Source organism: Notothenia rossii (assembly GCF_949606895.1).
Source record: "Notothenia rossii genome assembly, chromosome: 1".
Taxonomy (NCBI): domain Eukaryota; kingdom Metazoa; phylum Chordata; class Actinopteri; order Perciformes; family Nototheniidae; genus Notothenia; species Notothenia rossii.
The window spans coordinates 60907586-60920616 of NC_136912.1; positions in this window are offsets into that span (position 1 = coordinate 60907586).

Below are 13031 nucleotides of genomic sequence, written 5' to 3' on the forward strand. Positions count from 1 at the left end.
CAGGGCCAGGCTCACACAGTCACCCCGCTGTCTGATGAAGAAGGAAAGTGGTAACATACATCAATACTATTTTTAATTATTATGTTTATGGAGGGCTTTTCTTTAGGGGCTAAAATAAGATTTGATGTAGCCCCGGTCCACAGCAGGGGGTAGGGGAGACCGTCACACACACACACACACACACACACACACACACACACACACACACACACACACACACACACACACACACACACGCACACGCACACACACACTTGGGGGCGGGCCCACCTGTCAGTTGTTATGCATACTAATGTGATTGAAATAGCATTTTTTTATTATACACCATAAGGCGCAACAGTGGGGGCTTTTCACACCTGTGAATACACATCACCCCCCTCCTATCGACGGATCTCACACCTACTTTGGATATCACACCTACTTGAGATCTCACACCTCGATCAAAGGGGAGGCGGGACTTAGCTCATTTGCATAATGGGGGGAGGTGTGACCTGTCGCTTTTTTATGCATACTAATGAGACGAAAGCGGGATCATTATTACTACTCACCATGTCAAGAGCCATTCTATTCTGAACTGCCATAAGGGAAGTCGGCCCCAGCTGTTCAGCGAGTCCTTCTACAGCGTCCCTAGTGAGATTAGCTAAACGGAGCACATTGTAATGTACAAAGTTAATTCTGTTTACATTTTTGATAGGGGTCACAGGGAAGAGGGCAGAAATAATTGGCATACTTTCAAACCCTGCAGCTATTTGGTCAGCTAGTTTGTATTCATCAGGGACCCCTCGTGGGATTCCTATCGAATCGATGTAGGTGGGAGAATTGAGGGATAAATCAAACTTGTTTCTGATGTCCCTTTTAGCTAGTACATGTCTTCTACGGCGGGTAATGAGCTGGGTGTTGGCATTGTGTTTTGGATCTACTGGCACTAACCTGTCTCCTAGCACCATCAAAGGAGCCTGGGGAATAGCGCTTGGACAGCATGTGTCTCCTACGTCGAATGATTAGGTTGGTGTTGGGGGAGGCTTTAGGGTCCGTGGGCACCAGTTTTTCACCTAGTAACATTAGGGGTGCATGGAGGAGCACCATAGCACACAATCCTACAGATAGTTCGGGGATACGGGTGAACAGGCGGTGGCCCCCACAATAATAGTAGAGACCAGCCCTGACCCAATGTTCTATACGAGTGCTAGACACGGTGTGGTTACACCAATCCGTAGAGACATTTCCTAGGTCAAAATGTGGAGATTCTTGGATCATGGTGAAACGTGTGTACCCACCGGCGCCTCTGCTAGGCGTGAATGGGCCTGTCCTAGTATCATTGTCAATTGAAGGGAAAACATTGGCTAGGGTGGTGCAGCTAGAAGGACTAGCCATCTTGGTCAGTTGTAACATACAGTCGTAACCCCAGATATCTGTGGGAAAAAGGGGCGCAGGGTCAGTGACTAATTGCGGGCGGGCTGTAGCACAGGCTAGGCAATCCCCTGCCATTTGTTCTTGGGCTGTTCGGACAACCCATTTTAATAATAAATAATAATAATAATAATAGATTTAATTTGTTAGCGCTTTTACAGGTGCTCAAAGACGCTTTACAGATAATAGTGAAGAGAAAAGAAAAGAGAAGAAAGGAACAACCAATAAATATATAGCTAAAGTTAAAGTCAAATAATACAAAAACAATCACACATTAAAAGCCAGATTGAAGAGATGAGTTGTTGTGAGTTTTTTGAAGGTGGTGAGGTCGGTGCAGTCTCTGATGGGTTGTGGGAGTGAGTTCCAGAGGGAGGGGGCAGCAACGGAGAAGGCTCTGTCCCCTCAGGTCCGGTGATTGGTGCGGGGGGATGGATAGGAGGTTGGCTTCTGATGAGCGGAGGCAGCAGGAAGGGGTGTGGTGGTACAGCAGGTCTTTGAGGTAGGGGGGGGCCTGATTGTTGAGGGCTTTGTGAGTAATGAGGAGGACTTTGAAGTGGATTCTTTGACGGACGTGGAGCCAGTGGAGGTTCTGGAGGATGGGAGTGATGTGGTCTTGGGAGCGGGTGTGGGTGAGGAGGCGGGCAGCAGAGTTCTGGATATGTTGGGGTTTATTGAGGAGGTTGGATGGTATGCTATTGCAGTAGTCGAGTCGTGAAGTGATGAATGCATGAATCAGGGTTTCAGCAGCAGAGGAAGAGAGTGATGGGTGGAGACGGGCAATGTTTTTGAGGTGGAAAAAGGCGGTCCTGGTGATGTGATTTTTGTGGTGGTTGAATTTGAGCTGACTGTCGAAAATGACTCCGAGGTTGCGGAGGTGAGGGGGGGGGGAGATAGAGTGTGGCTGTCAATGGTGAAGTTGAAATTCTGGATGTCTTTCATACGGGGTGGGGGGCCGATGATGATGTCTGATTTGGCACTGTTCAGTTGGAGATAGTTTGTTTGCATCCATGCTTTTATTTCTGAGAGACAGTTGGTGAGCGTGGAGTGTGTTGTGGGGGTGATGGTTTTTATTGAGATATAAAGTTGGATGTCATCGGCGTAGCAGTGAAATTGAAGGTTGTGGCGACAAATTATTTTGCCAAGGGGGAGCATGTAGAGGATGAAGAGGAGGGGGCCAAGCACCGAACCCTGGGGGACGCCTTGGGACAGAGGAGCAGTGGAGGAGGTGCAGTTGTTGATGTGAGGTAAGATTTCAGCCAGGAGAGTGCAGTGATGATTCGAGGAGGGACAGCAGGATGGTGTCGAATGCTGCGGTGAGGTTGAAGAGGATGAGGATGTTCAGGTTGCCGGAGTCAGAGGAGAGGAGGAGGTCGTTTGTGATTTTGAGAAGAGCTGTTTCGGTGCTGTGTTTTGATTGGAAACCGGATTGAAATGGCTCAAAGATGTCATTGGAGCTGAGGTGGGATTTTAGTTGCGAGGCAATGACACGTTCAAGTATTTTTGACAGAAAGGGGAGATTTGAGATGGGCCGGAAGTTGGACATGATGTCAGGTGTGAGTCCAGGTCTTTTTTCTATTTTAACCATAGATTGTCATCTGTGTATCCTGTGGTCATTTGGATGATGTCTAGTGGTTGAAGTTGGCTATAATCCCCCGTACATTTATCCGTACATGTGACTTTAGACATGTATTTAACATTAGATGCTGCATGAGGAAGGTTTTGCTCTACCTTTGGTGTAACTTTAATTTTGAAGAGGCCTTGTGGCGAACCCTTTCCTGCATGTACCGCGAGGACATAAAGTCCAGCGTCGGAGAGCACGACATTCTTTAGCGTTATGAGCACCGGATTACAAAACCTGGCGGAGCACGGGACGTCTGGGTTTCTCCTGACCATATTCATTCTATATTTGAGGGATTTAACCATTTTCGCCGATCGGTAAGATGGCGTGTATCCCCAGTCATGAGGACCCGAATTTGCTAGGACACCGGACCACGACTCGCAGGAGCAACCGTAAGTGTATGAGACGGACACATAGGGTTCGCCTTTGTAAGTGTAAGCACCGCCTCTCATACTATCTTTGCTTCTTTTGTTACATACCGTAGGGGCTAGGAAGACATATTTGGCTAGGTAGGAGTAGGTCCCGTCGAGGTTTCCGCAGGGGGCAATATTGCACAGGTCGATTTCTACTATTCCATCACTACCTGCTTGGAAAGTGAAGGTTTGTTTTGGAAACATTTTGGTAACTACTCCCTCATTTGGGGCCCGTTTGACCCTAGTTACGGACTCATTTGGCGGGGGAGTGGAGTCTGGGTTGTCAATGGAATCACATAAAACAAAAATAAACGCAAGGGTGACGATCGTGAGCAGGGTTAGCCCTGCCAACCATCTCCAACTACCGTACATAGTTATACAAGTAACTCAAACTCCTCAATGAACAATAGGATGAATATACTGATGTAGGGTATCAGAAACTGAGCAGTTAATAGTGCTACCTCCCAGGGTGCCCTCCACAAGGTAATTATGGATTATATAGGCCGTATAGACGGTGTAGCAAAAATCCAACAAATCCAAATATAAACATACACCAGCAGCATATCAGAACATTCAGGGCACCCCCCAACATTAGGCCCTGTCGATTATTGTTAGTTTTGGACCCCTGGTCTTACCATTTATCTCAGTGAGCGTAATGTGGTTGTCCTGAATACAGTATGTGTCCTCTTAAACTAATCCTTACCCAGAAACACCAGAACTGTCGGGAGTATGAGGCGTTTTTAAACCTGCACGTCGAGGTGGTGCGATACAGTAAAGGGGCCTATTCTAAAACTGTGTGATGAATTGCCCCAAAGTTGGTTTGTGTTGGATTTGAAGGTATAATCTTTTAAAAGTATGTGAGGATCCCCCCAAATATCAGTGGTTTTCCACCACGTTATCCAGGAAAACTGTGGTGAGGGCGCTAGAATAGTTTTGTTGGTTATTTCCCGTAGATTGATTACCCGCTGGTTAAATTTATGGGCGTGTATGTCTGTATGTTGAGTCATGGAATAATTTTTAAAAATAGAGATAATGAAAACCCTTTAAATATAGGGTTAGTAAATATAATAAGTCCCGCAAAAAATGGGTTAATAAAAAGTCCCTCAAAAAATGGGCTATTAAATGAGGTGCTATGTAGCAACTTGATCAGAGGGAAGTAGGTTCCTCTGCTTCCCCGTGAAGTCCTGTGTCTTTGTCCCCCAGCCCGCTGACGGAGGCTTCTGGGCCGTCGGCTGTAGGGATGTCCTCGGGGTCCTCCTCCTCCTGTCCGCTGATGGCGGCTTCCGGGTCGACCTCCTCGACGAGATCCAGGTCCGTCCTGATGTCGTCCAAGGTCCTAGCAGGAGGTTTCCCGACCGCACACTGGCTCCAGTGGTACCAGTTGTCCCCCTTTCCTTCTAGGCGGACGGCATGGGATGTCCTCTGGGTCACTCGGTATGGGCCGGAGAACCTGGGGTTGAGCCACTTGGGCCTGATGACCTTCAGCCAGACGAACTCTGCTGTGTTGGCCTCATGCTTCTCGGGTCCCCCTTTGGCGTCAGCAACCTGTGTATAGAAGTCTGATACCAATCCCTTAAGTTGCTGGAAATAAGGTTTCGAGATCATGACCTCTACTTCCTTTCCTATGCTCAGGGCTCCTGGGCCCGGGAACTGATGGCCATGGGTCAGCTCAAATGGGGAGAAACCTGTCCCTCGGTTAATAGAGCTCTGGATTGACATAAGGGCCAGAGGCAAGGCGTCTAACCATTTCATGCCTGTCTCCTCACATGCTTTGCTGAGTTTCTGTTTGATGTTCTGGTTCATCCTTTCTACCTTTCCCTGAGATTGGGGGTGATAGACGGCTCCGAAACTGTGTCTTAGTCCTAGGGACTGTTCTACTGTGCGTAAGTCATGGTTCTTGAAATGGCTGCCATTGTCTGACCTTACCTTCCTAGGAAAACCATGTAGTGGGATGTAATGTTTGACTAAGAACTTGATCACTGAGTCTGCATCTTCTCTCCTGCATGGCATAGCTTCTGGCCAACCTGTGTATGCATCTACTACAACTAGTAAGTACCTGAACCCTCTTACTTTGTCAATCATGTCAGTGTAGTAAATGATGATTTCTTCTCCTGCCATCTTAGGTAAAGGAAACTTTCCCTGGTGTGGTTTTACAGTGGCTCTGATGTTATGGGTTCAGCAAATTACACATTCTTCTAGGTAATTAGCTATCATGTCAGGTAGGTAGGGGTGCCACCAATGAGTGAGGTGTCTGTTCATCTGAGTTTTACCGCAATGTGTTGGGCCGTGTGCTTCTTTAAGCATTGATCTTATCCATCCTGGGGGTATCACTGGTTTCCCATCTGGGGAGTACCATATCCTGTCTTTGTTGGTAGCTCCTCTGTCTAACCATACTGTTTTATCTTGAGGAGACCCTGCTGCTTGAGCTTCTTTAAGAGTATCATCTGTTACTGCGGGCAGTAAGTCAGCAGATTTTGAGACAAGCATTTGAAACGGGGGTGCATACCCTGCTTTGTCTGCTGCATTGTTACCCCAAGCCAAGTAGTTGTCTGCCGTGCTGTGACCTCTACACTTAAGTAAAGCTAGCTTGTTGGTTAACATTACTGCTTCTGCAAGCCTTTTGATCTCTTTCTCGTGTTTGATGGGGGTATTGGTGGATGTTACAAATCCTGCTCGCATCCATTGGTTTATTTCCACATGTATGACACCATGAACATATGCTGAGTCAGTATAGATGTTTACATATTTTTATTTTGATAGCTCTAATGCTGCAATGACTCCCATTACTTCTGCCAACTGTGCTGAGACTTTCCCCGTTACTTTTCCTGCTGATCTTTCCTCAAACTGTCCCTCAGCTGTTTGACCCACCACTGCATAGGCCGCTTGGAGCCCGTTGGTGGGGTGTCTGAAACAACAACCGTCTGTGAACAGGTTTTCTGCATGTGGCATAGGCTCGTCTCTGAGATCTATTCTTAGCTTCACATCCTGGATGATTCTTTCCTCACACCTATGGGGTTCTCCGCTGCCAATGGTGTCTGCGCTGTTAACTCCTTCATTTGTGTAGGTGATGTGTGCTTATTTCAGAGTTTTCTCTAACCTGGTCTGTCTTGTGGAAGTCATTGTGAATGCACTTGAGTTCACAAAAGAGACAATGCTATGTGTCAGTACTGTCAAAGGGTGTCTCATCACAATGTGTGAAATTTTGTTTAAGATACGTGCTGTACCTGCTGCATGTCTTGTGCATGGAGGTTATCTGTTCTCCACTCTGTCCAGTGTGATACTAATGTACCTCAGTATTGACCTACATCCCCCCTTTTTCTGAAATAGAATACCATTTACTGTGTTTTCATTTTCAGAAATATCAAGGAAAAATGGCAATGCATAGGATGCAGAGGCGAGAGAGGTGACCTGGGATATGGATTGTTTGAGAGAAATGAACGCAGCTTCTGCAGCTTGTGTCCAGTCCAGTGTGGCAGTGAGATTGCGCATGCCTTTCTCATTGATCAGTGTTCTTAGTACAGCTGTTCTTAGGTTATACTCTGGGATGTATTGTCTGGTGTAGCCTGTGAGACCCAGAAAAGATAGCATGTATTTGACTGTCTTGGGTTTGGGGTGGTTCAATATGTGTTCCTGATATGCTGCTGACATGTCTGTACCTGCTGGAGAGATAACTCTGTCCAAAAATGTCCCCCTCTTTACGGGTGCATTGTAGCTTTTTCTTGGATACCTTGAACCCTGTTGCGTGGAGGCGAACCAGTAGGTTCCTGGTGGCCTCTAAACAAGAGGCTGCGGAGGGTGCTGCAATGAGAAGGTCATCTACATACTGGATCAATACCACCCCCTCTGGTAATGAAACGCCGTCTAGCTGTTCCCTGAGTATTTTGTTAAATATTCCTGGAGACAAACAGAAGCCTTGGGGTAGTCTTGTGTACTGTAGTTTTTCCCCGCCCATTGTGCATGAAAAAATAGGTCTCATCTTTTCCGCAAGAGGTATGCAGAAGAAAGCGTTGGCCAGGTCAATACAGGTGAACCATGTATGTTCAGGTGAGATATTACAGATAGCCGTGTATGTGTCACGATCTGTCTGTGTTGTGTTTTGTCTTGTCTAGATCTGTCTTTGGTTTTCTGTCTGCGTTGTGTCTTGTCTATATCTGTATTTGGTTTTCTGTCTGCATTGTGTTTTGTCTTGTTTTGATCTGTCTGTGGTTCCCTGTCGTTAGTTTCCCTGGTGTGTCTAAATTTACCCGATTGTGTTCACCTGGTGTCCCTGTGTTTTCTCCTCCCTCCTCAGCTGTGTCTTGTTTGTATGATTAGTCTTGTGTTCATTTAAGTTCTGGTTTTTCTGTCTGCCTTTGTCGGTTCGTCTTGTGCAATGACTAGTTCTTCGGTGAGTCTTCTGTTTTGTCTTTGTTTGTATCGTATCGTATCGCATCGCATCGCATAGCCTAGCCTTGAAATAAAGGAGTTTTTTCAGTTTATATCTGCAATTGGGTCCTGCCTGCTTCATACACCGTAACATTACGAACCGACCTAACAAATGGACCCAGCAGATGATCCATGGGAGGTAAAATTACAGCATTTTACCTTCTATCTGGCTTTCTGCTTCGATTGGTGGAAGGGAGCGTCCAGTGTTCGGCAGAAGAGGGCCGCTCTGGTAGAGGCGCACCGGTTGGCAGCAGAGAAACCATGTTTTGTGGAGTTCTTACCTGACTGGATTTTGGACTTCCTTTCAACAGTGATTCCCGGCCTGCTAGCCCCAGGCATGCTAGCTCCCTTTCTCCCTGTTCCCAACCTGGCACCATACGCCTCTGTGGGTTCCGTCTGAAGTCAACCCGTGCTTCAGCCCCAGCTCCTGCTCCTGTCCAGGATTCGTATTCCGGAACTCGTCTGGCTTATGGAGGTCCACGGAGTATTCAGGCGGCTGCTAAGAGAAGGAGTCGCAAGGCCAGGCTAGCAGCCCGAGCCCCAACAGCCATGGTTCCGGCCCCAGTTCTGGCCCCAGCAGCCATGGTTCAAGCACCAGTTCTGGTCCCAGCAGCCATGGTTCCCTCTCAAGTCTCCTCTCGAGCTATCTCTCGAGTCCCCTCTCAAGTCCCATCTCGAGTCCCCTTTCAAGACACTTCTCAAGTCACCTCTCAAGTCACCTCTCATGTATCCTCTCGAGTTCCCTCTCAAGTTCCCTCTCTGGTCCCCTCTCGAGTCTCTTCTCGAGTCCCCTCTCGAGTCTACTCTCAAGTATCCTCTCGAGTTCCCTCTCAAGTATCCTCTAGAGTTCCCTCTCGAGTCTCCTCTCAAGTCCCCTCTCAAGTTCCCTCTCTGGTCCCCTCTCGATTCTCTTCTCGAGTCCCCTCTCGAGTCTACTCTCAAGTATCCTCTCGAGTTCCCTCTCAAGTATCCTCTAGAGTTCCCTCTCGAGTCTCCTCTCAAGTCCTCTCTCAAGTCTCCTCTCGAGTTCCCGTTCAAGTTCCCTCTCGAGATCCCTCTCAAGTCAACTCTCAAGTCACCTCTCGAGGTCCCTCTCAAGCCCTCTCTCGAGTCTCCTCTCGAGTCCCTTCTCAAGTCCCCTCTCAAGTCTCCGTTCAAGTTCCCTCTCAAGATCCCTCTCAAGTCATCTCTCAAGTCAACTCTCAAGTTTCCTCTCGAGTCTCCACTCAAGTCCAATGTCCTGTGCCGTTGGAGGTTCCGCTGGGGGTCCTGCCGGCTCCGTGTCCTGTCCCGTTGGAGGTCCCGCCGACTACTCTCCTGCCGGGGGTGCTGCCAATCCCATGTCCTGTCCCGTTGGAGGTCCCACCGACTACTCTCCTGCCGGGGGTCCTGCCAGACCTATGTCCTGTTCCGTCTGAGGTCCCGCCGACTACTCTTCTACCGGGGGTCCTGCCAACCCTATGTCCTGTGCCGATGGAGGTTCCGCTGGGGGTCCTGCTGGCTCCGTGTCCTGTCCCGTTGGAGGTCCCGCCGACTACTCTCCTGCCGGGGGTCCTGCCAATCCCATATCCTGTCTCGTTGGGGGTCCCGCCAACTACTCTCCTGCCGGGGGTCCTGCCAACCCTATGTCCTGTCCCGCCGACTACTCTTCTGCAGGGGGTCCTGCCAACTCTATGTCCTGTGCCGATGGAGGTTCCGCTGGGGGTCCTGCCGGCTCCGTGTCCTGTCCCGTTGGAGGTCCCGCCGACTACTCTCCTGCCGGGGGTCCTGCCAACCCTGTGTCCTGTTCCGTTGGGGGTCCCGCCGACTACTCTTCTACCGGGGGTCCTGCCAACTCTATGTCCCGTGCCATTGGAGGCCCCGCCATCATCTGTCTCGCCGGGGGTCCTACCAACACCTGGTCCTCTTCCATGGGGGATCCTGCCGAGGCCTATCCCACCGGCTCCGGTTCCTGTTCGGCCGACACCGGGCTCTGCTCGGCCTCTGGAGCTGTCTGGTCTTCGCCCTCAATCCCGGCCCCCTGAGAGCCGCAGTCTTCGCCCTCGATCCCGGCCCCCTGACTCTTCCTGCCGCGGTCTTCGCCCTCAGGCCCGGCCCCCTGACTCTTCCTGCCGCTGCCTTCGCCCTCATGCTCGGCTGCCCGAGTCCCCCACCTTAAACTCTGCCTTGCCCCCGGGCCGTCCGCCCGAGATCCCTTCCTGGTCCTCTGCTTTGCCCCTGGGCGGTCAGCTTAGTCCCGTCCTCCTGAACCCCTCCACCCACCCTGGTGGCCTAGTGATACCTCCCTCCTCCGGACCCCCTCCACCCACCCTGCTTGAGGTTTTGGACTTTTGTGGTTTTGTTTTGGGACAACTGGGATCCGTCCCTTGAGGGGGGGGTAATGTCACGATCTGCCTGTGTTGTGTTTTGTCTTGTCTAGATCTGTCTTTGGTTTTCTGTCTGCGTTGTGTCTTGTCTAGATCTGTATTTGGTTTTCTGTCTGCGTTGTGTTGTGTCTTGTTTTGATCTGTCTGTGGTTCCCTGTCGTTAGTTTCCCTGGTGTGTCTAAATGTACCCGATTGTGTTCACCTGGTGTCCCTGTGTTTTCTCCTCCCTCCTCAGCTGTGTCTTGTTTGTATGATTAGTCTTGTGTGTATTTAAGTTCTGGTTTTTCTGTCTGTCTTTGTCGGTTCGTCTTGTGCAATGACTAGTTCTTCGGTGAGTGTTCTGTTTTGTCTTTGTTTGTATTGCATAGCCTAGCCTTGAAATAGCCTTTAAATAAAAAATGAGTTTTTTCAGTTTATATCTGCATTTGGGTCCTGCCTGGTTCACACACCGTAACAGTATGGGTTAGGGAATGTTCCGGTATTTGGACAACATTAACATGGGATCACTCCGGTCAATGTACGTACTTCGTCTCACTGGAATATTAATGGCCAGATTGAATACAACATCGACCCAAATTCTCCGGTCAATGACAGGAGTGTTTTGAAAGTGACAAAACACTGTTCCACACATTTAAAAACACTTAATCAATGTTTACCCAGGATCCATGCACCTTTCCTGGCTTGTAAAATGTGGTGATGCGCCCTGGAGGTAGCGGGTAGGCTCTGTGCGTGGTGCTGAACCCCAGCCTGTCTATGTGGAATACAAAAACAAACAAAGACAACACCTTTAAGGTCACCAGGGTCGTGAGGTTCTGGTTCTGGCGGTGTGCATGGAGGGGTTTAGTCCGAGTGAGGAGTGCTCGAGCGTGGGAGGATGTGTAAGGCAGAGGAGGGGAACAAAAGGTGTGTGCAGGAGCAGGGAGAAAAGAGAAAATAAAAAGACTCAAAGTGTTCCACCTTCCAGCAGCAGCAGCAGCGGGCCCGCTCTGTCCGTGGTGCTGAACACCTGCCTGTCTATGTGGAGTACAAAAACAAACAAAGACAAACACCTTTAAGGTCACCAGGGTCGTGAGGTTCTGGTTCTGGCGGTGTGCATGGAGGGGTTTGACCTGGCTCCCCGACACAATGCACATAGTCTGGAGCAGCGGAGCAGCGGCTGGGCCGTGTTCCCCCTTCTGTCCATTTGCCTATCAGTTTGTTAACGAAGTGGACAGAGGCTGTTTTTCGCCCCTAAAAGTGACTTTTAATGGTGTTTTTTGTATTTAAATGATGGGTCTTATCATTATCCAGGGTCCCCGACACAATGCACATAGTCTGGAGCTCGCTGGGGTCCCGCAAAATGCTTTAATCACGATGTTGTCCATTTGCCTATCAGTTTGTTAACGAAGTGGACAGATGCTGTTTTTTGCCCCTAAAAGTGACTTTTAATGGTGTTTTTTGTATTTAAATGATGGGTCTTATCATTATCCAGGGTCCCCGACACAATGCAACTAGTCTGGAGCTCGCTGGTGTCCCGCAAAATGCTTTAATCACGATTTTGTCCATTTGCCTATCAGTTTGTTAACGAAGTGGACAGAGGCTGTTTTTTGCCCCTAAAAGTGACTTTTAATGGTGTTTTTGGCATTTAAATGATGGGTCTTATCATTATCCAGGGTCCCCGACACAATGCAACTAGTCTGGAGCTCGCTGGGGTCCCGCAAATGCTTTAATCACACTTTTGTCCATTTGCCCATCAGTTTGTTAACGAAGTGGACAGAGGCTGTTTTTTGCCCCTAAAAGTGACTTTTAATGGTGGGTTTTGCATTTAAATGATGGGTCTTATCATTGTGGAGGGTCCCCAAGACAATGCAACTAGTCTGGAGCTCGCTGGGGTCCCGCAAATGCTTTAATCACGATTTTGTCCATTTGCCCATCAGTTTGTTAACGAAGTGGACAGAGGCTGTTTTTTGCCCCTAAAAGTGACTTTTAATGGTGTTTTTTGTATTTAAATGATTGGTCTTATCGTTCTCCAGGGTCCCCGACACAATGAAACTAGTCTGGAGCTCGCTGGGGTCCCGCAAAATGCTTTAATCATGATTTTGTCCATTTTCCTATCAGTTTGTTAACGAAGTGGACAGAGGCTGTTTTTTGCCCCTAAAAGTGACTTTTAATGGTGTTTTTGGCATGTAAATGATGGGTCTTATCATTATCCAGGGTCCCCGACACAATGCAACTAGTCTGGAGATCGCTGGGGTCCCGCAAATGCTTTAATCAGGCGTTTTAACACTTTTCCCCACGAAAATGATTTTTAATCATTTTTTGGGGGCTATATAAATCAAATTCCGGTTAATGCCGAGCACAATCGTACCTTTTACTATTTTAATGTATTTGCATGATATATCTTTGGGCGATAAAAGCCACATATTTGGATGACTTTGTCAGTTTATGGAGCTTATCCCACAAATCCCGGATGATCCGGGCCAAATTTGGGAGCTCATAGGCAGCCTGCCATAGGCCCCCACCCGTGGAATGAAAAAAAAATGAAAGAAAACGGTCAATTATATGTTAAAATAATCAAAAAATGAACTTTTAAAATTACATGGGAGAGGGGATCTGAAAATTGGAGAAGGGGAAAAGTGTTCGGCGCTTCGGGACGAAGCGCCGAACACTTTTCCCCTCCCCCGTTGCAAGGTACAACGGAGAGGGGAATCCAGACTTCCCCTCCTCCGTTGTAAAAAAACCGTTCATGTTTTACAAGCTACCTTCTGCACGAAATCGGAAACCCGGTTTTTGAGAGGACTCAGAAAAAAAACGGCTGTG